Source organism: Lissotriton helveticus, chromosome 2_1 (genome assembly GCF_964261635.1).
Source record: "Lissotriton helveticus chromosome 2_1, aLisHel1.1, whole genome shotgun sequence".
Classification (NCBI taxonomy): Eukaryota; Metazoa; Chordata; class Amphibia; order Caudata; family Salamandridae; genus Lissotriton; species Lissotriton helveticus.
Window position 1 is genome coordinate 981221624 of NC_136059.1, and position 27057 is coordinate 981248680.

Genomic DNA, 27057 nt, shown 5'->3' on the forward strand with positions numbered 1-27057 from the left:
ATCAGAAGGAACCATGCCTACTTATACTTCTAGATCTATCCTCCGAGTTTGACATGGTCAAACATGACAGCATGATCAGCCTTCTGGAGATAAGGGTGGGACTATCCGAACCCATTGCAAGCTGGTTTGCGTCATTCCTACAGAACAGATCTCAAAGAATAAAAGTCAAGCATACTCTCTCTGACTCCACTCCGGTCTACTTCAGAGTACCTCAAGGATCCATGCTTTCTCCTACGCTATTCAATTGTTTATGGGAACCCCCTCATGGAAATTCTAAAGCACTCAAATATGCTTTATCACATCTATGTGGACGACACTAAATTATACTTGAAAATCTCACTCCCTGAAGACGATAAGACTCTCAACCACACCCTGCTGCAAACCCAACATTAGCTAACCCAAAACCACCTCATGCTCAATGCCCTCAAAACGGAATTCCTCATGATCACCCTGAACTTTTCTGTCCCTAAACATGAACAGCTCAAACAACTTACAGTTCTCAACTGCGCCAGACCATCATTGACTCCATGAGATCACTCAGTCGAACTTTGGACAAATATCTGAATACGCAAGATCATATCACTGCAACAACCAGGGGAGCCAACTACCAGCTGAGTATCCTAAAGAAAATCAAACCTTTCTTGCCCCCCGATGACCTTCATATGGTAATACAATCCCTAGACCTTTTCAGATTAGACTACAAGATTGCTACTCTCGCAGGCCTAATCAAAACAAGGTTGTGCGGAACTCAGCAGCTAGACTAGTCACAGGATCTAGAAAATGTTATCATATCAGTCCAGACCTAGAACTTTTTAACTAGCTACCACTTGAAGCAAGGATCCAGCTGGAAATAGTCTGCATGACTCAAAAGGCTCTCCGCCACATCACTCCCATTTACCTGGCCAATAAACTTTAATGGTCAGGGGCAGTAGCTCCTTGAGAGGGCCAATTCCCTATTGCTGAAACCGCAGAAGCTCAACAAGAAGACAACATACAACCGTTCATTCTCTGGCCTAGCCACTAGAATATGGAACTCATTGCCACCCACTATCAGAACCAACCCCTCGTTTACTGCCTTCAAGATAGAAAATTAAAGATTTCTGATGAACAAATCTCTCTATTAACTACCCTGTTGCGCGACTCAGTATGACTACTGTTGACAATTTTAGATGGTCATTCAACCTGATTGATGGATACTCTAAAGTTATTGCTGTTCTCTCTTATAACCGTTTTGCCATTTACTATGTTTGTATACGATCTACGATACTGGTCTACGATTCGGTCAGTGCTCCGATACCCAGATGGGTCACGTCCGTGCTTTATAAAATTCTATAAATAAAAAAAATACCGGCAGGGCTCAGAGTCTCACTGTCTGTCAACAAAGGAGAGGGACTGACCAAGAAATAGGGGGGAAAGTAGCATGGTACTTACCCACACGTGATCAGTCGTGGCTCACATGACTAGTGATGGGGTTTTAAAAAAATAAAAATACCTGACCAGGTTCCGCGCCTCCTCCGCTCGTGGCCGGGTCCCGCCTTTGCCATTTTCCTGCTGCTTCTCAGGAACAGGCATCTTCCCTCCTCTCCCCTAAGCCAATCACATGCTAAAATGGCAGCATTGTGATTGGTGAGGACATCGCCCAGCTGGGCGCCTCTAGGGAGGCCATTTTCTCTATGTAGGTTGCAAGTAGCTTACATACAGAAAATGTAGAGTGCGCCTGACTGGTTTGGCTGGCCCCAGAGAGTCTACCAAACAGTCAAAGCCCACAACAGTGGGCAAGCCACTCCTCCCGACACACCCACCCCCAACCAGGCATACCCTGCCTTCTGCTTTCTCGCAGTGCAAGAAGCAGAAACATAAAATGGAATTTAAAATACCATTATATGTTTTTGCTTGTCGCACTGCGAGAAAGCAGTGGGGTGATGCTCCTCTGCCCTAATGGAGGAGCCGTCCGTGCACGCGATGCCGGAAAAACAAAACTGGAACCTTTGCATACACACGAGGGAAGCAGCCACGAGGACACACGCTGCTCCACACAGGATAAAGAGCATCCCAAAAGATTAGCAGAGGAGGCACTTCAGCGGACACAGAGGTTCCTTGCATGCTGAGGCTTCACCACACAACGGTATGACATCTCCGTGGGAGGGTGTCCAGTTCTTGACCAAGACGGGCATCCTACATTCTTTCCCGCCAGGTAATGGGGTTGGATTGTCCCTTGGGGGGGATTCTTGGCTTCACACCAACTCACAGTCTAGGTACACTCAGAGTAGGTTTTGCATAGTAGGAGTACACCTGATTATTGCCTTGTATCATTTGCCTTTATATATATACACTGTTGTAGCACCATGGTAGAACTGTGTCTACTTTTTACTCTTTTAGTGCTTGTAATCACTTTCATCTGCTTCGGTCTACTGACTATCGTAGCACATGTATTCTGTACAAGAATAACGTTGGTTCAATAAATATATTTAAAACGTCCAACCGTGTATTCTCTATATTTCTCGGAGCATTAGTGACAGAGCGAAAGCTCCTGACTTGGTTTCACAATCTCTGAGAGGGTCAGGGTTGTCATGTTCAGTGGTTGCCAGAAACCATTCGCTCCCTGGTAAGGTTAGGGGGCTTATGATGGCACTGTGAGACAGCTTGTCTCTAGGCCAACATATCTTGCAGGGGTGCTCGGAATCAGTCTAGCACCTCACCCAAAGATTATGTTGTCAAACGCGCAGATACTACGGATTAGTAGGAACTACAAGACATGGTGCCGCCAACGTTGGTTGGGTTCTTATTTAACAGTCTGAGTTGTGCTAACGCCATACATTCCTCTACCAAACCCCTTCTCTTTTCAAACAAATGTCTGTTAACTGAGGAGCCGGTGGAGAAGATGCAGTTGTATGTTATTGTGTGAAATTTGGTTTTGTTAACAGTTTTGTATGCAACTGCAGATGTTTATACTTCTAAATTGCGCGTGCACTAAAACAATGTTTGTACTATCGGATTCAATCACAAAGTTTGTTTTACTTCACCACAGGCACAGTTAGTACAGGACCACTCACTTCCACTTAGCATTCAGTTTGCACTGTGTATCCAGACCAAAGAGCAGAAAATCCTTTTATTACAGCTTCTTTTTCAAGGTTGCATTCCTGGAAACCAGGTATGCCTCTCCTTGTTGGATAGCCTTTCAAAGAATTTTGACGAGTGAGTAATGATGGTGTTGAAAATATCCACACCCACCACATCCCTGTGCTGCATAACAAGATACTTCAAATAATGCAAGACTTTGATAAAAATTCATCTTGCATAAAACTTTTGATTGTGTGTTTAGGTTCTGAGGAGCACAGGTCTGATAGAATTATATTTCATAGAAGGTGCTAAAGAATGGTCTCATTCAATTCAAGTTTATATTGAAAACAGTAACAAATCAGCAAATGACAGGCTCTATTCCTCAATTCACTGGATGTAAATGTATAGCATGCAGTGGCGGATCCACCACTAAAGCGGCGGAGGAGCGTCGCCCCAAAATATAAATAAAATGATAATGCATCGTTATCATTATTTTAGTTTTCCTATTGCAGTCAGTAGCTACTGGGCGGGGCTTGGCGGAGCAGGTAGAGAAGTGGTTTGCACCCCCTAAGGTCGCAGGACTGCTTGGCCGGCCCTTTTGGGCCGGCCAAATAGACAAGTGCACTTTGCATGTTCCCCACCAGGCTATAATGTCCAGCCTCCCATTACCCGTCTTAGCGCTGATCTACGGCGCTCAGACCAATTACTACACTGCATTGCAGCTTTGGGATAGACTCTGGGGAGCCTGGGAGCTCGGGTGCTTCCTGCTGCTGGACCGGAGGCAGGAAGAAGGAGACGGAGGAGAGGGAGCGACCATCCGTTTTCAGGTAGGTATTTTTTTCTTTTTTTGCCCCCCCCCCCTGACCTCACCACCTGGACCTCGGAGCAGCCGATACTAATAGCATGGATGGTAATTATGGAAGTCACGAGTGCCAGACTTAACTCCGCCCGAGGGTTACCACTGTGTATCCATGTCCTGAAGCAGGCAGTTTACTACAGAGAAACATGCAAGACCATGCTGAATCATCAGCTCCTTAAAGTTTTGGAAACTCTGGTTTAAAATCAACAATAGCATACAATACAGCTGTTTAGACAAACGGAATATCTTTGTGTTGCTTTCCTGCTGTAACCAGGCGAGGTCGCCCCCACACACCGCTGCTTCCTGCCTGACTTTTTGCCACTCCTGCCTCGCTTTTGCCGCTCCAGTCGCCGGACGCCCCAGCCGCCGCTGAGCCGCCTACTTTCCCGTCGTTGCCTCCCTGCGGCCCCGCCCCCCTCCAGCCCATTCGCCGCCCCGCCACCCAGCTGCTCCTCCCTCCCGGCTCCTTACTTAAGGGGACCGCGTAGTGGTGCAGGGAGCGACCGCTGAGCCTGTAACCAGGCGAGGTCGCCCCCACACATCGCTGCTTCCTGCCTGACATTTTGCCGCTCCTGCCTCGCTTTTGCCGCTCCAGTCGCCGGACGCCCCAGCTGCCGCTGAGCCGCCTACTTTCCCGCCGCTGCCTCCCTGCGGCCCCGCCCCCCTCCAGCCCATTCGCCGCCCCGCTCCCGCCACCCAGCGGCTCCTTACTTATGACGCCCACGCGTGGGCGCGCCGATGGCGCGCAAAAGTCAAGCCGTCTACGCCCGTCCGCGCCTGGCCCGCGCCAGGACCCCTGGCCCCCGCCGATGCAAGACCACCCGACGGACCTACGACGCCGCCACCCTCAACGCACTCAATGCCCGCCGGAATCCCGCCTGCTACCAAGCCACCCCGAAACGCACCCACGGACCCTTCACCTGCAAAGCCTGCAAGTTCACCTGCCTCCGAACCTGAACCGCACCTGCCAAGCCGAGCACCAACAACAACCACCTCAAGTGCATCTTGCTCAACACCCGCTCCGTCCACAGACACGCCGTGGAACTCTGGAACATCCTCGACACTACTTCACCAGACGTCGCCTTCCTCACGGAAACCTGGATGAACGCCTCCTCAGCCCCAGACATCGTCATTCCGGACGGGTACAAGATCACCAGGAGGGACGCGTCAACCAGACCGGAGGAGGCATCGCCATCGTGCACAAGAACACCATCCGCATCACGACCAACTCCGACGACACCCTCACCGCCGCCGAACACCTCCACTTCCAGATACACACCGACCCCAAGACGACCCTCAGAGGCACCCTCATCTACAGACCCCCGGGACCACGCACACGATTCAGCGAAGACATCACAGACTTCATCAGCCCGCACGCCCTCCCCTCTCCGCTGACTACATCCACCTAGGGGACTTCAACTTCCACCTGGAGAACAACAACGACACCAACACCACCACCCTGCTGGATAACCTTGCCAAACTCGGACTCAAGCAACTGGTGAACACCCCCACCCACTACGCCGGCCACACGCTTGACCCCGTCTTCACCTCCAGCAAGCACATCTCCTTCAGCCACTCCACCGGACTTCATTGGACGGACCACAGCTGCGTCCACTTCAGCTTCAGAAGAACCACGACCCACCACCACCCGCAACAGGTTCCTTGCCGGAGCAAGATCACCGCCGAGCAGCTCACCACCTCCCTCAGCCAGAACCCTCCTGCCAGCACAACGGACCCCAACGAAGCAGCCAGCCACCTAACACAGTGGCTGACCACCTGCGCCGACGACCTCGCACCACTGAAGACCCCTCCCAGCAGACCCGGCAGCAAGAAAGCCTCCTGGTTCACCGACGAACTCAAGAACTCCAAGAAGAACTGCTGTACCCTCGAGAAAGCCTGGAGCAACAACCAGACCACAGACAACATAACTGCCCTCAAGCACGCCACCCGCAAACACCACCAGCTGATCCGCACCACCAAGAAGACAGCATTCAACAAACGACTGGACAACAACGCCCACAACAGCAAGGAACTCTTCAGCATCGTCAAAGAGCTCTCCAACCCCAGCGCCGGAAACAACGACATCACCCCCTCGCAAGACCTCTGCGACTCACTCGCCTCGTTCTTTCACAGCAAGATCGCCGACATACACAACAGCTTCGGAGCACAGACCACGCACCCAACCACCGAACCAACGCCCCCCACCACCACCCTCCGCGCCTGGACACCGTTCAGCAGCGAAGACACCACCCGCGTGATGAACACCATCCACTCCGGATCACCAACCGACCCCTGCCCCACCACGTCTTCAACAAAGCCGACTCCATCATCGCACCCCAACTCCGGGACATCATCAACACCTCCACCTTCCCGGAGAGCTGGAAGCACGCTGAGCTCCGCGCCCTCCTGAAGAATTCAACGGCGGACCCCATCGACCTCAAGAACATTCGGCCCATCTCGCTCCTCCCTTTTCCTGCCAAGGTCATCGAGAAGACCGTCAACAGACAGCTTGCCGCCTTCCTCAAGACGAACGGATCCCTCGACCACGCGCAGTCCGGCTTCCAAGCCAACCACAGCACCGAGACCGCCATCATCGCAGCCACAGACATCAGATCCCTGCTCGACAACGGGGAATCTGCGTCCCTCATCCTCCAGGACCTCTCCGCAGCGTTCGACACTGTCAGCCACCGCACCCTAGTACAGCGTCTCAGCAACATCGGAATCCAAGAGAAGGCACTGGAATGGATCATCTCGTACCTCTCCGGAAGAACGTAGAGAGTCCGCCTTCCCCCGTTCAGATCCAAGGCCTCCGAAGTCATCTGCGGCGTACCACAAGGATCATCACTCAGCCCCACCCTCTTCAATGTCTACATGAGCCCCCTCGCAGCCATCGCACGCCAACACAACCTCAACATCATCTCCTACGCCGACGACACCCAGCTGATCTTCTTCCTCCCAAACAACCCCGCAACCGCCAGAACCAGCCTACACGAAGGGATGAAAGACGTCGCCGAGTGGATGAAGAACAGCCGCCTGAAACTGAACACAGACAAGACGGAAGTTCTCATCCTGGGATCATCGCCCTCTGCCTGGGACGACTCCTGGTGGCCCCCTGCCCTGGGCACCGCTCCCAAGCCAACGGACCACGCACACAACCTGGGCTTCATCCTGGACTCCTCCCTCTCGATGACCAGACAAGTCAACGCCGTCTCGTCAGCGTGCTTCAACACCCTGCGTATGCTCCGAAATATCTTTCGGTGGATCCCCACCGAAACCAGGAAGACGGTCACCCAGGCATTCGTCACCAGCCGACTGGACTACGGAAACACCCTCTACACCGGAACCACAGCCAAACTTCAGAAAAGACTCCAACACATCCAGAATGCCTCCGCACGACTCATCCTGGACATCCCCCGACACAGCCACATCTCCGGACACCTGAGAGACCTGCACTGGCTCCCCGTCAGCAAGAGGATCACGTTCAGACTCCTCACCCACGCACACAAGGCCCTCCACGACCTGGGACCCAGGTACCTCAACAGCCGCCTGACCTTCTACACTCCCACCCGCCAGCTACGTTCCACCAGCCTCGCCCTCGCCGCCGTTCCACGCACCCGCAGAGCCACCACCGGAGGAAGATCCTTCTCCTACCTGGTAGCCAAGACATGGAACTCCCTCCCCATCCACCTCCGACTGACCCAGGACCACCTTTCCTTCAGGAAGCAACTCAAGACCTGGCTCTTCGAGCAGTAGCAGCGCCTTGAGACCCCTCCGGGTGAGTAGCGCGCTATACAAATGCTATGATTGATTGATCGATTGATTGACTGCTGCACACAGCTGAATCACGTCAGCTAAGCTACCTTACCCATCGCCCCATCTAAATAAAACTGAATGAAGCTTCACCAAAATGTGTCCTAGTACATCAGATTACCAGAAGCAGACAATTCACCTTCTGAGGAACAGTAAGAGGCAGCTGCTGACAAATCCCATCAATGGTAGGACGTGGTAGACCTCTTGTTTGGTGCCATTTGAAAAGCTTGGACTACTGGTAAACAAAACCAGACCCACTGTGCTAGGTTTTTGGTTTTAATGTGATCCACATTAAAGTGACACTGTTCTTTGTACACATTGAATGGCGTATGTAATAACTAACCTGGTTATCTGAACATTGTGTCGGTTCATCCAAACAATCATCCACCACCACAATAGGAACAAAACAAAAAAGAAATAATCATTTAATCTCATGTCAATGTTTGTTTCTTGAGCCAACAACCTGAGTCAACAGTTAAGAGCTTAGTTAAAACAGCCGTATAAAATACAGATCCGTGTAATCACTGTTCGAATGGACAACCTAACTTGTTATGAGTTAATACACACATTCCTATTACAAGTAATGGTCAAATTGGTGTTATTATTATAATCCTTATAATCCTTATTCATGTAGTGAGTGGGTGTAACCATGTATGTAGAGTGTGTGCACTGCTGACAACTCTAATCAACAAATTCAATGAAACAGTGTAAACCAATATCCCACATAAATGCTGGCTACAGACACACAGTAGAAGATGTATCACTGTTCCAGTCACCAGAAACAGCAATAATTGAAGGAAAAATAACACAGTAACAAAAAACGAATATACCCTGAATAAAGGTTGACCTTTCGACCTAATCTAACTTCTATCAATCTAAAGGATTATCAGCATTACAATTTAGTAGGATGCTCATGTTTCTAAATCAGTAATATACTAAACATTTCACACACAGAGATGCAGTAAAAACATTTCCTGAGATATTAGTCACACAATCAACTATATTTGACATAACAAGGGGGCACCGACATCAGATCCCGTCTCCAACTCAACTGAGTAAATGATAAAAACCCGACGCTTTATATGGGAGCATGTACCACGTGGATTATGTTTATTCAAAAAACAACAAAAGCAAAACATTTCAGATTGTCCAGACCAATCAATAACTTGATAGTTTCTAAATACAATCTGAATATCAACAAAATCATTCCTACGCTTGACATTGACATATGTAATGGTGACCAGGCTTTCTGGTTACATATTCCTCTTGTCAGGACCTCTAAAGGGAGGACTCGAACTGTTTGTCAGCCGAGTTTCAAGTGGGGTACCCTTGGGATAATGCCTTTGAGCAGATGAGACGGTAAACTCTTCACTAGTCAGACAGACTGACTACAAATCGTTACTGGCCAGTATAAATGTCTGTTCTTGTTTACAACACGTTTTTTCTATTACATGGTCTATAAGCAGAGTGACTAGTTTGTTTTCTGGTCCTGAAGAATGCCCATGAACCCAGTTTGGGGTCGAAGAAGGGCAGAAACGTGTTGAGCTTTAACATGGGCATATTTGCTGGTAACCCCTAGTCCTCTGTTTTTAATCCTGTCCCAGGACACCGCACAATAAAGTTATAGGGTCCCCTGGAGACCGTTTTAACGTTCTCACGTAGCATATTCTTTGTTTACACTCTGCCCCTCACCCACCTAATATCGCGGCCCCCTCTACAAAAAAAAAAAAAAACTCAGCTTCTCTTCCTATGTTAGGAGAGTTGAAGCCCACAATTGGGACCTTGCGGCCCCCGGTGTGAGGATCGAGCCCTATGATGAAGCATGTCACCCTCGGGTGAGTGAGGGTTCTTGTCCTGAAGAAAGGTCTCTCCATATCCTTAACACAGCATTTCACATTTCGAATTATGAGTTCAAGACCTATTAATAGTTCGGTTGGTACGAGTTTTCTGCGAACGTACTTTTTGTGAATTATGCATATTCACCCACTCAGCATTCAGGTACTCATTCCATCCATCCATCCATTAAGGTGAAAAACAAGCATTTGCAATGCAATAGGTCTCGCATTAGGAAAGTTTGAGCTATTGGTATTGTAAATGACAATTTTTTTTTATTTATTTGTTGGTTTTGAAAATAGCGAAATTAATAGCTTTGTCATTTACAATGCCAATAGTTTTAACTTTCGCAAATGTGACACCTATAGCATTAGTAATGCAATATGTGTTGTATTTACGTGAATTAGATGTAGTGATATTACAAATAACAATGGCTTTTAATTTTTTTAATAATTAATCATTAACCCCTTCAGCGCGGCGCGAATTTTCGCGCTGTGCTGAAGGTTCTAATGAGCCTATGGGCTCATGACGGAACGGTTCCGTCATGAGCACAGCTCAACCGATGCTCATGACGGAACCGTTCCGTCATGAGCATCGAAGGGGTTAAATAAAAGTTATTGTAATTTATAATGGCAATAGCATAAACTTTTGTAAATAACTTTTGTGAAGATTATGTTCAGTGTACTTTATTGTGACGAAAATCCAAGAACAGAAGGGAAATATTAACATCTTTTTGTGACATTTGTAATAAAGCTTGAAACATTGAGAGAACATGTTTGAACCAGTTGTTGTTGAATGGTTGCACAGATTGATGCTGTGGTGGCGACAAGTGATGCTGTGGTAGCGCATAGTGATGTTGTGGTGCCCCTGAGTGATGCTGTGGTGATGTGATAGATAGACAGAGTGAGGGCGATAGAGTGAGGGCGATAGATAGATAGACAGAGTGAGGGCGATAGAGTGAGGGCAATAGAGGGAGGCGATAGACAGATAGAGTGAGGGCGATAGACAGACAGAGTGAGGGCGATAGACAGACAGAGTGAGGGCGATAGACAGACAGAGTGAGGGCGATAGACAGACAGAGTGAGGGCGATAGACAGACAGAGTGAGGGCGATAGACAGACAGAGTGAGGGCGATAGACAGATAGAGTGAGGGCGATAGACAGATAGAGTGAGGGCGATAGATAGAGTGAGGGAGTCCAATAGATAGATAGATAGATAGCGTGAGAGTGTTAAAGGGAAGATATGGAAGTGGGAAAGAGACGAGAGAGGGGGATGAATGGGGGGCAAGGTTCCCAAAGGCTGCAGGCTGACAAATGTTGCACGCGCCCGGCGCACATGCACTGTACACGATCCGCCTGCAGCCTTTGGGAGCATTTTTAAAAGCCCCTTACTTAATTCTCGTAAAGCATCGCTTACACGATAGCTATAGCGAGACCTAAAAACGCCTGCTTCCTAAGGGGTGATCCTGGACCTCTGCCCTACCGGACATCTGTCATGGTCCTGCTCCAACCCACCACCAGGTCCTATAGGGTCTCTTCCTTGCTGTGAAATGAGGAGCTACAGCCCTGTCCCTGTACTGCTGCCCACACCGTTGACCTTCACCTCAGCCCAGTGTTAAACTTACTATAAAAGTTTAATGTCGTCTGCCAACCTCAGTCCAACCCAAACTTTAATGGTCCGAACAAAATCTGCTTGAACAGTCTGCTGATCTGGCATGATTTAGCATGGTGCCAGAAACATGGGAAGGAGGAGACCGTGCCAAGATGGCACCAACCTAAATATATTGTTCCCTCGCCTCAGTAATACCAGTCGGTGCAATTATGCCACCTTCTTGTGAAGTCACACAAAGGTGGCATATTCTATGGGGATCTGATTATACCTCATGCAAGAGCAAGAGGCACGAAGCTAGCAGTATGGGCACCCATATGATGCATCCTCCTGCCCAGATGGCCAAATGGTGTCCAGAGTGGAAGAGGGATAGGGGTAGGGATCCTAGAGTGCCCACCTCCTATCACTGCTCACCCCGAACAAGGTGGGCTCTCATTTGTTCAATCATCAAGAACGCGACCAATTTGTTGTCTTGGTAACTGTTACCTTGGTGAAAGGTGACAACAAGCATCTTCAAGTCTCAATCCCTGTTTTTAGGTCTGGCCTGACAACACATCTATCATACCTACTGTTACCAGTTCTATGAGATATAGGCAGAGTGGGTATTGTCTCCATCCACATAAACTCTGTCACTTGATGCCAGTGGCTGTTTGGTGCATGCTACTGATTGTTTGTTGTACCATGCCGCCTTCCATTAAGTGCTTCAACTGAAATGCATGGGTGACTATCTTAAATCAGAAAAGTACACTCTATTCTCGCAGTGTTTATCACAATTTGTTATTTCACATATGCGCTCTACTTTTATCCCCCCCCCCGCATTGCAAAGCAAATATGACTGACTTTAATGTGATAAACAGCATTTGTGCATGCAACATGTAAACAGCATTTGTGAATTCCTATGTTTACATGTTTTGACACAAGGGCTTTCCCATTGCTTTTTTCTGTGGAATGTAATGCTAAGACTAATTTTCAATCCCCATCACTCATGTGCATTCTACTTTGAAGTGCATGAAGGCGTTCTTATGAAACAGTTTCTCATGCGTCAGTAGATGTACCATAGTAGTGGACGTCCTGAATGGGGTGGGTTTGACTCCTGTTTCTTTAAAGCAATAAGCAACAAGATGTACCCATTCTGCCCAAAGGCTCTTCCCCAACATGGGGAAAGCTGACTTTATGGAGAGCACAGTGGGGCAAGAAGGCAGGCCAGCAGACGATGGCCTGACAATCTGGTAAATGTGAGTGATGTGTACGAATATGCAGTTTTGCAAGTTATTATTATGTACTATGTACAGCCTGAGATTTGATTTCTCTAACCAAACTGGGTCTCAGGCTCTCTTTTGGAATGGTTTTAAAGATTTTGAGACGAAGGGATTGAGTCAGAGGTCAGACGTGTCCTTTCCATATGTCCAGAAGCTCTCCCCTAACATGAGACGTGCCAACATTATGGAAGGCATAGCAGGTTGGAAAGTGAGGCAAAATAGCAAGCTAGCAGAGGATGGCCTTACGCTGGGCCAACACCTTCCACGGCGGGGGTCTGGCGCTGTGAGGTGATCTTGCTGAGGCTGGAGGTGGTGGTGGTGCAATTAAAAGGTGTAGCGAGGTAGGGCTCGAACTCTTTGTTCCTGACCTCCCTTGCCATGAGCACTACCTCCAGTCACCATAAGCCGCTGCGGGCAGTGGGAATTTTTGTTTTCACCACCCACCCATTCCTTAGTTGAATAGAGTTGATTGGGTGTAGATTTGTCAAGCTCGGTTACTTCTCATGTTGTTAGTTCTCAACTGCTAATATGCAATGTCTTATTTGTGTTGCCTTTAATTATGTTTTCTGTTGCAGGACAACTGTTATGTTAAGCCAGTTTTCATATCAGGGTGTGGTGAATTCATGGTTGGCAGGGACACTTCAGGTCCCTTTGGCATCTCAGAGGATAAAGGAGCAGAACACCAGTGTCACGTGGACCTAAAAGGGGGTGTTTGCAGCAATCAGTAAAGAAACTGCAATTTTTTGGGAGGTTGAGTTAGTTGCTTTTGCGTCTCTTAACTGCCCTTCCACGCTTGTGCACTTGTGCTAGAGGACAGAGGCCCTTCGGGGTGGTCGGAAGAGGCAGTCTGCACCGGGGGGGGGGGGGGGGGGGGAACAAGAAATGGCCCGGTTGCCCTGGCTAGCTCTATTGCGGGTGGCGGGGGTACCCCAGGTAGGACTGCTCTTGGGTGAACGAGCCGCCGGCACTAGTAAAGAGAGCAGGGATTCGCATAAGATATTGTCCATTTGTGCTCTGGGTTAGGACCCTTAGTGGGCCCAGAAAGGTCAAAGGTGCCAGGGGGACCAGGTCGAAGGGCAAACCATGAGTTCACAATTTTTTTTAATGCACATTGAGGTATTGGGGCTATAGGTGACTTGATTTCTAGTGGACCTTGTATGAGGGAAAAGAATTTGGTTACAACCTAGTAAATGTGAGAGATGTGTAAGCAACATTACTCACCCATTCTTTTGTATGACATACATCAGAAGTGGAAATAAAAAGAGATTCAAATGCAAATGCCATGGCTAAAGCCTTGCAAACTCATTCTGAATGCCGCGGCAAGTCCAAAATCAGGTACAAATCACACATGGACTGGTGTTTTTTTTCCCCTGCACAAATGCCTCCACGTACAGTCTGAAGGGATTTGCACAGGAAAAAATAAGTGAGAAAGGAAATTACCACACTTTTGTACTGTTTAGCAAAAGAGACACCTCACATTATTCTCTAATCTGGATTGAGAAATTGTGAATCAAGAAGTAAAACTGACAGAGGTTAAACAGTGACCATGCCGTAACAGTAAATCCCAGGTTGCTTTTATTGCCCTATAATACAGACAAGTTCAAAATGAGGGTACAGGACTAAAAAACACTTCAAAGCCAACTTACCACTGGAACAATATCAAAGAAAGCATGAGGCAGCTACATCATAACCAGTGCTTAATTTGATTCCGAGCAAGCCGCATAACTATGTGTAAACACTGTCACTTATTTATGACAGTTTACTACATGGTGGCGCTATCTATTTTTTAGCAGGACTCATGAACAAATGTGTTCAGTATGTTTAATAAAAATAATAAACGCAGTGGGTTCAGGTCATATTTGCATAGGGTGACCAGACTTTGTTCAAAGTCTATCCCGGTGTCCCGACACTTTTACTGTTAATACATACAGGTCCCAGTTTTTTAGAAAAATCCAGGTGAAAGCGCACATTAATAACCGCGTAGTGTATGTTCACATTTCCCCCAGCCCTCTTCTTCTTAGGGACTGGAGCTGAATTCTTTAAACATTCCCCTGCTGCATTGCCTCACCTCATTGACGCAGCATGGCAGGTTTTAAAGAGGAGTAATTCTGTGTCCCTGGAACCCACCAGGTAAGGCCAAGCACGCCCTGGGTCTCATCACAGGGCGAGGAGAGGGGATGTTTTCATCTACATTTTAGAGGTTGGCAGAAGGGGCCCTGGATGTCTTTTTTGTATTCCCAGTGGAAATGCACATTAAGGCAAGGCCCACTAAAATTATGAGATTGTGCGATCGTGGTGATTTTTGCATAATTAAAAATGTACTACATTTGCCACATAATCCATCATCTATTGCATAATCTGCAGATTTAACAACAACAAAAGTTTGTTCCTAGCTCAAACAGGTCAAAAGTTACTAAAAACGCAGCATCAGTGTTGCTGCACAGTGGAAGGTCCTTTGCAAAAGTTGACTAGTCACATTTCTGTAGCTTATTGCTGTGTTTGGGTGTTAAACTGACTAATGAGGTGCAACCTATGCCCAGACAGTCTTAACTTTAAAAATGACAAAATAATGTCATAATACTATCCCAAAATGTGCTGCATAATATGCCTTTTCTTGCCGCATAATTTACTCAGCCCTGGTGCATAATTTGGCCCTACCCTACAGCATAATTCCAGTGGCCTTGATTAAGGTTTATACGTTCCTATTTTCATGTTTTGCCTTCTGGTGCTTGTAGCCTTGTACCATAATAAATACAGAACCTCTCATCCCAGAATGCAAAGCAAAGTGGGTTATGCTTTTCATTTGTAACAAGAGGCATTGACTTTTTCACATACTTTAACATCTGTCTCAAAACCTGCCACACAGGGACGTCCACCCCTCGGGCCAAGAGGCAAGAGGGTGATTTACGGTCCATTCCCGGTCAATCCTTAGCTTTTCTGCTTTGATTACCAATTACTGTCAATTATCCCTGTAAAGCTGTTTAGTACTCCTTCCTAATCATCAACTGCATTTTTTTGCTCATGCAGAAAACCGGTAGCACGAGGCTGGATTTACCAGCGAGCAGCATCTAGAGAAGACCACATTTAACTATGCACATGACTAAACGCATAACTTTTTAACCCAGAAATCAAGATTAACCCAATCTTGCCTCCAAAACTCTAAAAAGGTACACGGTGTAGGCTAGAAGGGCTGCGAAAATAGGTTTAAAAATCTAACACAACAGAGATGGCTAACATTACTCGTGACCTAAGGTTACTCCTAGGACAACTGGCAAACGCACATTTATTTTTGTTTGACAGGTGCCAGTTTCACAAGCGTCAGCTCGGTGCGGCTTCCCCAATTTAAATAAACTGACCTCAACATAAAGGGTGCTAGCAGCCTTAAAATTACACCCCATTTAGAGAGTCGACAAGGTCATCAAAGCAAGACCGGGAAAAAAAGATCGCTCAGCATGAACAAAGTCGATCTCACACGTGTCAAAGTTAGATGGAAGCTGTTGGCGTGAACATGCTGACGCACCTTACCGTTTGTGATTGGCAGGATCACATTTTAGAGAAATAAAGTTGATTAATTACTTTGTAATCTAGAGCCTGTTGCGAGTCCGGGGGACCTTACAAAAAATGCACATGGAATAACATTCTAGAAACAAGTCATTAAAAGATAGCTTGGAACAGGCGGTTGACAAGGCCAGATCTGTGACTCAAGGGCGCCTTCCCTTCATCCCTCCCCCTTGTGCTTTTGATGTTGAAGGAACAAAAGGCCTCACTCACCCCCTTCTGAGGTGCTCAGGAGAGGAGGGGCTTTGCAAAAGGGATTTAGGGGGAGCTAAGATTACTTCTCCCCCACTGCCAGCGCCGACAAGTTCCATGAAAGTGAAAAGAAAAAAAAAGCAAGCGGCAGCAGCAACCACATACCAACCTTTCAATACCTGGCTGCGCAAGTTAAGAGAGCGCAACAATAGTCGACATTTAATAAAATCCAGTTAGGAGCGACTGAAGTGGCGCCGGTCGTTAACGTGTGTTAAGAATGATTTGTTTTCCTTTTAAATCACGAAGGGAGAAGAGACTTCGCATAACTAAAACATTGAAATACTCGCATTTTTAAGTAATGATGCAAAAATTCAAAACATTGCACACAAAAAAATGAGATACTCGCACACAAATAAGAGTTTGCAGGTATGAGTGTGCCAGGTTTGTTGCACCCCAACCTCTGGAGATGCTGCAAAGAGAGGAAAAAAGAAAGTAAACCGCCGGCACTTGTTTGCATGTCCGCCCCACTTTCCTGGGCAGCATGTAAGTCCTCTTTTATTTGAATGGAGTCTGCAGTAGCACTACCCCCCCTTCCCCCATGAAGCAGCAGCCACAAGACAGAACAGGCATTTAATTCAATGAGGGGGCGAAACGTTTATATTCTCCTCCCTACAAAAAGGTGCATGGAGTACAGGATAGCTCAACACACCTTTCTGACGTCACACTGAACACGCCACCCCTCACAACACTGCCCCTACTGGGGCCGGTGTTGTGTAGTTAGTTACATGTATCCCATTTCTTGACTCTTTTTCGTCATTGAATTAAGACGGTGCACCCCCGCAATGGAATCCTGCACGGAGCCCGACTCACCTCCCTGCTTGCCATCGTTCATCCCGCCCGCTCCCTGCAAACAGTCCTAAAAGTCCAGGTCCGGCCAGTCAGAGCCGACGGGGATGCATCAGTGAACGGACAAGTGCGCCCTTTGCTTGCGGGGGCCCCTCAGCCCCTGCTGCGTGCTCCGGAAGAGCCCCTTGTCTCGCAGGGCAGACCCCCTTTGTAGCAGCAGAGATAAGGCAGCAGCCGGTGCGGGCTGCTCACAGTTAGGTATCCCATACGCTTGTCTTGCATCCTCCTCCTCTTCCCCCTCCCTCCACGGGGCTCCCTGGTCGCGCCTGCGTACACCCAGTACACACTGGCCATGCTTCCCGACTTAGAGGGGGTGGGAGGGGCGCTGAGGAGAGAGGGAAGACATCTGCGAGGGTGAGACAAAACGCTTGTACTGCAAATTAATGTTCAGATATCTTCCACGTGCAAGAAGGTGCAATTGGGGTGCTTTAGCCTTTTTATTTATTTTTATTTTTGCAATTTAATTTAGCGCGGACGTGGCCCAAAGGCATCAGAGCGCTTTATAACAGTAGCAGAACACATGGGTTACAGCGACTTCCAGTTACAGTCAGGGCTTTAAGTGGGATGAAAAAACTGGGTGGTCTCGCAAAGGGGCGTGGTCAATGTATATAAGGGCGTGGCTTAAAAACACATAGGCTAAAAGTTTGTGCTTAGCGTATTTTGCTGTTTCTGTCATTACATCCATATATATATGATACAAGTAACATGGCACCTACAAGTCAGGACTATTGGCTTTGTCAATGGTTGTTAGTTGCATGAGATAAATAAGCAGCAACTATGGCTTGTATATAATATTGAAAAAGCTTCCTCTTAAAGCCCTGGTGACACCCCGACAAGTTCAAGTTCAAGTTCGAAAATTTATATAGCGCACTACTCACCCAGAGGGTCTCAAGGCGCTTGGGGGAGGGGGGTATTTTATCGAATATCCAAGTTTTTAGTTGCTTTCTGAAGGAGAGGTGGTTCTGTGTAAGGCGGAGGTGGGTAGGGAGGGAATTCCAGGTCTTGGCCGCTAAGTAGGAGAAGGATCTTCCCCCCCCCATGGTGGATCTGTGGATGCGCGGGATTGCGGCAAGGGCTTGGTTGGACGATCGTAGTTGGCGGGTGGGGGTGTAGAAGGACAATCGCGTGTTAAGGCATTCGGGTCCTAGGTCGTAGAGGGCTTTGTGTGCGTGGGTGAGGAGATGGAACGTTATTCTCTTGTTGACGGGGAGCCAGTGGAGGTCTTTCAGGTGACCGGAAATGTGAGCTTGACGGGGGATGTCCAGTATGAGTCTGGCTGAGGCGTTTTGGATGTGTTGGAGTTTTTTCTGTAGTTTGGCTGTGGTTCCGGCGTAAAGGGTGTTTCCGTAATCCAGTCGGCTTGTGACCAGTGCGTGGGTGACCGTCTTTCTTGTTTCGGTGGGGATCCAGCGGAAGATTTTTTTGAGCATGCGTAGGATGTTGAAGCATGATGATGAGACGGTGTTGACTTGTCTGGTCATCGAGAGGGAGGAGTCCAGGATGAAGCCCAGGTTACGTGCGTGGTCCGTAGGTCTGGGTGCGGTTCCCAAGGCCGGTGGCCACCATGAGTTGTCCCAGGCCGCGGGGGATGAACCTAAGATGAGGACTTCCGTTTTGTCCGAGTTCAGTTTTAAATGGCTGTTCTTCATCCACTCGGCTACTTCTTTCATTCCTTCGTGTAAGTTGGTTTTGGTGGTGTTTGGGTCTTTGGTGGGGGAGAGGATCAGCTGGGTGTCGTCTGCGTAAGAGATGATGTTGAGGTTGTGTTGGCGTGCGATGGATGCGAGGGGACTCATGTATATGTTGAAGAGGGTGGGACTGAGTGATGATCCTTGTGGTACGCCGCAGATGACTTCGGTGGCCTCTGATCTAAAAGGGGGGAGGCGGACTCTCTGGGTTCTTCCAGCGAGGAATGAGATGATCCAGTCCAATGCTTTTCCTTGTATTCCGACGTTGTTAAGGCGTTGTATGAGGGTGCTATCACAGACTGTGTCGAAGGCTGCGGATAGGTCAAGTAGGATGAGGGCCGCTGTTTCTCCGTTGTCCAGTAGAGTTCGAATGTCGTCTGTTGCTGCAATGAGGGCGGTTTCGGTGCTGTGTTTGGCTCGGAAGCCGGACTGTGAGGGGTCGAGGGATTTGTTGGATTCGAGGAAGGCGGCGAGCTGACTGTTGGCGGCTTTCTCAATGACTTTGGCAGGGAATGGGAGGAGGGAAATGGGGCGGTAGTTCTTAAGTTCAGTGGGGTCTGCTGTTGTTTTTTTTAGAAGGGCGCTGAGTTCGGCATGTTTCCAACTTTCCGGGAAGGTAGCGGAGTTGAAGGAGCAGTTGATGACGTCACGGAGATGGGGTGCGATAATGGAGTCTGCTTTGTTTGAAAATGTGGTGGGGGCATGGGTCGGTTGGCGATCCTGAGTGGATGGAGTTCATCAGGCGGATGGTGTCTTCAGTGGTGATTGGGTTCCAGTCGCAAAGGGTGTTAGAGGGTGGTTTAGGTTCGGAGGTGGGTGGAGTGGACTGGTCTTCGGACTGGTTTCCAAAGCTGTTATGTATGTCAGCGATTTTGTTGTGGAAGAATGAGGCTAGGGAGTTGCAGAGGTCTTGGGAGGGAGTGATGTCGTTGGTGCCGGCGGTGGGGTTGGTAAATTCTTTGACGATGTTGAATAGTTCCTTGCTGCTCTGGGCGTTGTTGTCAAGGCGATCCTTGAATGCTGATTTCTTGGTGGATCGTATCAGTTGGTGGTGTTTGCGGGTGGCGTTCTTGAAGGTGGTCATGTTGTCAGTGGTTGGGTTTTTTTCTCCAGGCTTTCTCGAGGGTACGACAGAACTTCTTGGATTTCTTAAGGTCATCGTTGAACCAGGGGGCTTTTTTGCTACCTTGCTTGATTTGATGGTTTTTCAAGGGTGCTAGTTCGTCGGCGCTGTGGGTGATCCATTGTGTGAGGTTGGTGGCAGCTTGGTTTGGGTCCGATGACTTGGCGGGGGGGTTTTGGTGAAGCGATGTGAAGAGCTGGTCGGTGGTAATTTTGTTCCAGTTTCTTCGGGGAATAGGTTGTGGGGGGTTGTGGGTCGAGGTCTTTTTGTAGTTGAAATGAACGCAGCTATGGTCCGTCCAGTGGAGAGCTGTGGTGTGATTGAAGGAGATGTGCTTGCTGGAGGTGAAGATTGGGTCGAGCGTGTGTCCGGCATAGTGGGTGGGGGTATTGACAAGTTGTTCGAGTCCGAGGTTGGCCAGGTTATCCAGAAGGGTGGTAGTGTTGCTGTCGTTTTTCTGTTCCAGGTGAAAGTTGAGGTCTCCCAGTAGGATGTAGTCCTCGGAGGGGAGGGCGTGTGGGCTGATGAAGTCGGTGATGTCTTCGCTGAATTGTGTGCGGGGTCCTGGTGGTCTGTAGATGAGGGTGCCTCTGAGTGTGGTCTTGGGGTCGGTGTGGATCTGGAAGTGAAGGTGTTCGGCGGCTGCGAGGTTATCGTCGGAGCTGGTCGTGATGTGGATGGTGTTCTTATGTACGATGGCGATGCCTCCTCCTGTTTGGTTGGTGCGGTCCTTTCGGATGATCTTGTAGCCGTCTGGGATGGCTATGGCGATGTCGGGCGCTGATGAGGCGTTCATCCAGGTTTCTGTAAGGAAGGCGACATCCGGCGATGTAGTGTCGAGTAGGTTCCAGAGTTCAATGGCGTGTCTGTGGACCGAGCGGGTGTTGATCAGGATGCACTTTAGGTGGTTAGTGTCGGAGCTCTGTTTGGAGTTGGTGGATTTGGTGTGGGTTCTGATGCAGTCGAACTTGCAGGAGTGGAAGGTGAAGGGTCCATGGGTGTGTCCTGGGACGGCTTGGTAGCAGTTGGGTGGGCGGCCGGGGTTAAGGGCTGAGAGGGTTGTGGCGTCGTACGTAATGTGGGCGGAGTAGATTTTGCGGGGGCCAGGGGGTCTGGCACTTGGCGCGGTCCAGGCGCGGACGGGCGTAGACGGGCTTACCTTTGGCGCGCCTTCGACGCGCATGGGGCGCGTCCGCTGCGCGTGAATGCTGCGCGTAAAAGCATCTGTCATATGTAGAAAGTGGAGGGGGGAGGGGCGAGGGAGGAGCAGCTTGGAGGCGGGAGCGGGGTGGAGAGCCGGGCAGGGAGGTACAACAACAACAATAAAATGGCAGCGAGCCCAAAAGCGGAACTGGACGAGATTGGGGCACCACCTGAAATCGCTATGAAATGGGCAGTGGCACCGGCACAATCAGGCACAAACAGCCAAAGCAGGCAAAAACGAGCAGTGCACAGCTCCTAAGCAAATGCGGAGCAGTCTACCAGCATAGCGCTACGATGTCGATATCACCAGGCACAAGAATTAAATACAGAAGGCAGAGCGAGCGGTGCGATTCAGGCACAATAATTGAATACAGCAAGCAGAGCGAGCAGTGCGATACAGGCACAATGATTAAATACAGCAAGCAGAGCGAGCAGTGCGATACAGGCACAATGATTAAATACAGTAACCAGAGCGAGCAGTGCGATTCAGGCACAATAACAAAAATACAGTAAGCAGAGCGAGCAGTGCGATTCAGGCACAATGAATAAATATAGTAAGCAAAGCGAGCAGTGCGCAGTTCGCATTAGTGGCAGTGAGCAGTCTGGCAGAAGCGCTACGATACCACTTCTTTTAGCAGGGAGCAGCATGAGGAGCGACCGCTTCTGGGTTAGGCAGGGCGGTCACAGCGTTCGGACTATCGAGTGTAGCCTAAACTTTAGTGGGAGGGAGGAGCAGCTGGGAGGCGGGAGCGGGGATGCTCAATGTTGCTGCTCCTGAGTTTAAACAAGCATTTATAATGCAACGGTCTCGCCTTTGCATAAGTTAGAGCTATTGGCATTGTAAATGACCAATTTTTTATTTATGTGTTGGTTTTGAAAACAGATAAATGAATGGCATTGTCATTTACAATGCCAATAGCTTAATCTCTCGCAAATACGAGACCAATTGCATTTGCAATGCAATAGGTCGCGTATTTACGTGAGTTTGAGCTATTGACATTGCACATAACAATGCGTTTTATTTATGTTTCAAAAACCAAAACATAAATAAAAGGTCTCTCACGCTGCTGTCTCTCTCACACTGCTGTCTCTCTCACACTGCTGTCTCTCCCTAGAACACACATATGCTGTCTCTCACACTGCTGTCTCTCGCACACACACTGCTGTTTCTCACACACTGCTGTCTTTCTTACACATAATTCTGTCTCTCACACTGTTGCATCCCCCATAAGATCCTCCCCCCAAATCCCCTCCCCCCATTGTGAAATATATCTGCAAGTTGGCATGCCTGGGCAGTAATTTTGTGGCAGTCAATGGATCACTAGACGGTCCTCCCCCCCCTCTCCCTTCTAAACCGATTGACAGTGCTAAAGTCATTAAAGTGTTGCTGTCTAGACATGAGAGGAGAGGCTGGGGCTGGACCCGCCGGGGTGCTGGATTTACTGTGCAGGAGAAGCCATAATCAGAAGACCTCGAGGAAGGATAGCGTACCGCACGGAAGTCCAGCAAGTCAACTCCTTGTCCGTCCCGATGGCGGACATCTGCTGCTGATCTGCTGCTGCTGGGGGTTCATGTCAGCCACTCTGCGAGGACCCTGCGCACAGCAAGCAAGAGGAGGACACTGAAGGAGCTTGCGGGCACCGCCACTACAAGTTAGGGTGTGTGCCCCATAATATAAAACGGGCAGTTAGTTCAGTTGTCCTCTGATTATCGTTTCTTTCCCTTTTTGCTGTTTTTGTTGATACAATTGAGTTTCCGGTGGGGTGTGGGAGGGTAGTTTTCCTTTCCTCAAATCGTGAGTCCGGGTGTTTGTCACATGCTCCCTTCCCCTCCCTCCCTCCCAAAATGGCAAGCAAGCCCTGTCCTATTATGTAATATGTACCGGACAGCATCTGCTGAACCCCAGCCACATCCGCTTACACTAACAGTGCGCATAGTTAAGCGTCTAGTTTAACGCAACAGCACTTCAGTGTGGAAGTCTCTGCTGTGTTTGGAACGTACTGCAGCAAATACGTTGATTAAAAAAAGACAGCATTCTTCTTTCTCTTTTAGACCCCTCCCTTTCAGACTGGGTGCCCTGACTTCCTGTTGTGGTAAAAGGTTCCTTATCTTCTTTATGGGGCCATCTGGACCCATAAAAAAGATAAGAAACCTTTTACGCCAGCAGGAAGTCAAGTAACCCAGTCAGAAAAAGACAGGGCTTAAAGAGAAAGAAGAACGTCACCGGGACCTCTTCTCCAATGGCTGGCCACCGTTTAGGATGCCAGCCAATGGACAAGAGGGGCGGGGCTTAACCTCGTTAGTGAAACTCTCTCTACTTCATTAAATCTCGCCAGCTCGACTGCGCATGTGCGCAGACTTTCGCAAGCCGAGACCTAAAAGGAGAAGGGAAATCCAGATAGAAAATGACTCTCTTTACAGGATTTCCCTGCCCATACAATGCTCACCTGGCATGACGTCATGCTGTAACTTCTCCACTAGTGAGAAGGGAACAGTGTGAGCAGCGCACTTTGAAGTGCCTGCTGTCACTGCAGTCCGGAAAAAAATGGACCGCCTGTGCAAGGGCACAAAACAGAGTCCAATAGGCTGTTTCTTCAAGCGAGGAATGACTTGACCCACTTTCAGTCGTTCTGGAAATAGGCCCTATTTGAGAGAGGAGTTGACCATGGTGGTCCTTATGGGGAGTAGGTTTGTGGCAAGAGATTTGCTAAAAGAATCTGGAATGGCGTCCTGAGGGTGGTTAGAGGATTTTACTTTGGAGATTGTGGGCTGTAGGTACTGTTCAGAAATTGTGGGAAAAGATGGCCATGATTGCAGCGCCTTGCAAGGTAGAATTTCAACTGTTTCCATGAGTCGCTGCTGGATAGAGAGATATGGATGTCTGTTACTTTTATATCAAAGAACTCCACAACATTGTTGCAGCTGGCCACGGATGACTTAGGAGCTGAAGTGGTGGAGGGATTGTAGTCTGCGCAAAAACCTCAAACAGGCACATCAGTCTTTTCTTTGCAGAATTTATGAGGGCTCTAAAATGGGAGAATTTGGCTCCGAGGATTCGGTCTTTGTGTTGTTTTGGTGTTTTTTGCATAGCTTAATCATACTCAGGTGAGAGGGTGCAAGTCTCCATTCTTTCTCACATTTACTGATAAGCTTTCTTTCTTCGTAAAGTTCTTTTGAGAACTAAGGACTAGCTGTTTTTTGTCTGGGTAATTTGCACTTCAGGGGTGCGCATTTATTGATAAGGGATTCCATGCAGGAGTTGTACTTGTCAGTGGCCTTGTCAATTACAAGATTTTTTTGAAACAACATTTTATTGTTTTTTGCAAACAACTATACAGTGATTCCAATTAATATTTCTCCAATCTCAGTATTATCAACACCCAGCATGTTATTCTTGTTTAAATTCCCCTATTGCTTTGAGTTCCAGGAGTTGGGCCTCTCCAATACACAGTGAGCAACTGGCCAAGTGTTACTGACATTTGTCTATCAAATCATCTAGGCTTAGAGCTGTAGCCTTCAGACGTCAGTTATCATGTTAGCTACTATGAACAACAACAACCTCCCCTACCTCTGCCATCCCTCACCACCCTCAGGCGTGCCATTGTTGGGCCCATCATTAGGTAAAGGGCGGAGTTCTGGTTACCCTCTCCTCAGTTCTATCTTCTGATATTAACAGTTCCACTTATACATTCAATACGTTAGATTCGCCACATGTTTCACCATCAGCTATGGGGGAGATTTATTCCTTCTCAGCATGTTAATTAAACCTCCCCAAGTCTCCCATCGTGTTGTACTTAAGCAACTATTTTTTTCAGGGTCTTCAGTGTGGTGGCCAGTTCTGTTCTTTAGTTCCTCCACTAGTGCCGTCCAAGCTCTGGCCGCCTCCAGTGAACCCTGCCCTCACTTGGCAATCTAGTCCTGACTGCTCCCTCATGATCCAACCAGCGTAGTACCTCCCTTTTCCAGCTTTCCAGACTAGGTCCTCACTGCCCTTTCCAGTTCAGGGCTACCTCTCTCTTAAATTAAAAAAACAGGGGGAGGAAGAGGGAAAAAAACTAGGTCCACCCTCCTGATGCAATAGTAGACCTACAAAATCCGAGATATTGGATAGGGACCTAGTTGAAAAAAGGATTTTCACTCAATCTGAGTTGGAAAATCGATCAGAAAGGAAAGATTTCCTTTCTTGAGTCCCCTCACTCACCAGGGTTTCCCCACGGTGACATGCTACATCATTGGGGCCATCTCACCCTGCTTCGGGTTGAGGCGTGCTACGACTTGCGATGAGACGTAGGAGCACTATATAGTGAGGAGCTATGTGTAGTACAGTGGTGTTGTGGAGTGGGGTGAGTTTAAAAGTACCTAACTAGTGGGCGAAAAAAACTTTATTCTGGCTCCTAGTTGGTATATTAAAAACGGGGTGGCTCTCTAGTGGGCCTATGTATAATAAGTTAGGATTCCCTAGTAGACGTCAACATGTTTTGAGCTTCCCCAATGCTCTTCCTCAGGACAAACACAGGGTCCAGCCCTGTGTGTACCACTCCAAAGTGACCTAAAAAGTGAGGTTTTAAGTGAAAATACAAGAGCGCTGCAAAATAAGCAAGCGTTAGAAATACATACGACACATATGAGTCATGTTGTATCTGTAAAGGGAAGAAATAAGAACATTGTTAGCAGTAACAGCCTCCCCGGATGGGGTAGGTAAGATTACACCGCAATTCCATGATGCTCCTCATGGTGTGTGCCTAGATTCTGAATTCTCGTGTATCGCCATGCTGAGCTACGAAAAATACATTGCTTGTGTACTGTTATCAAACCCTATTGGAACATTGGCGCTGTTCCAGTGCGTGCTTTTAAAAGGACATATGCACCTCATGACTGTGATGTGGACATGACATGACAAACAATACACATACTAACATATAACACAGTTGAAAAACATACTTTTTAAGGAGCAGTGCTGTGTTTCATGGTCTTAGAGGGCGTGAGAGGGTTCCGACTGGGACTCTGGAAAAACAGAGGAAAAGTGTGGTTAGATGCCGTTTTCCGAAAGGGGAAAAAAACGGGTAGCGCTGAGGTAAAAACCCAGTCCGCCCGGTTTCGTTTCCTGGAAAAGAAGGTGACTTACTTGTTAGATTCTCCTCTCGGCCAGTAGACCTGAATGTGTCCCTCGAGACCGCATATTGGCGTGTCTCAGTCAGGTGCTGGTTTTTATGGAAGTGTTTCCGCTCAGTCATGCGAGGAAGACTGAAGCGGCAACCTTCACAAGATGGCCGCCGTTTTTTGTGCTGATGGAGTGGCCCTCTTGATGGTGCGAATAATAATAATTCATGACGCATGTGCCTGAATATCTACTATGAGGACATAATTGACAAACATGCACAAAAATACATAGAGAGACCTGTGATCAATATATCGTGGGACTTCCGAATTTGTGGAGAAAGGAGTGATGTTGGTGCCTCCAATGGTTATTACCATTATAACTAAATGTCGGCAGAAAAGCGTATTTTATGAAAAACGTGGAGGGAAGCGTATTATTAGTAAATACCTCTAGGTGGTGCGAATACCTCCTACTGAGCCCTCGAGTGTGCTCAAAGGTTGCTGACAGTAACGTATTGATTAATAAAAGTTCCTACCATATAGCTATTCTGTGTTCTAGGTAATAGGTAGACTAGGTTTTTCCAAACCAGTGATTATCTTCCTGTTGAGGCTAGAATAGAGGTAGCTATATGTTCATTTGGTTGGCGCAACAGTATCACACGGTGTTTGTCTTTTGCACTGGGGGATTGTCTTAATATATATGATATTGAACTCGGAATCCACTGTGTATGGGGATCTGATCTAATGTAAACTGTATTCTGACTGTTTTGAGCTTGTCAATAAAGGTATAAAGGTTTTGAAATTGGAAAAGAAAAAGAATAGCGGTAGCTGGTGTGTTAGGTGCACACCATTATATAGTGT

The 27057-nt window shown here is 48.0% G+C and overlaps 1 protein-coding gene across 2 annotated transcripts in view; it reads right to left on the bottom strand.

The window, feature by feature from the left end:
* The window catches only part of KANK1 (KN motif and ankyrin repeat domains 1), an 835542-nt gene extending 818244 nt beyond the window's left edge, over positions 1 to 17298 (bottom strand). For both annotated transcript variants that reach the window (XM_078675726.1, XM_078675725.1), the window contains exon 1: positions 17050 to 17298. The gene's annotated coding sequence lies outside the window, so the exon portion shown is untranslated. The remainder of the gene's footprint in view (positions 1 to 17049) is intronic.
* Between the last annotated feature and the right edge of the window lie 9759 nt (positions 17299 to 27057).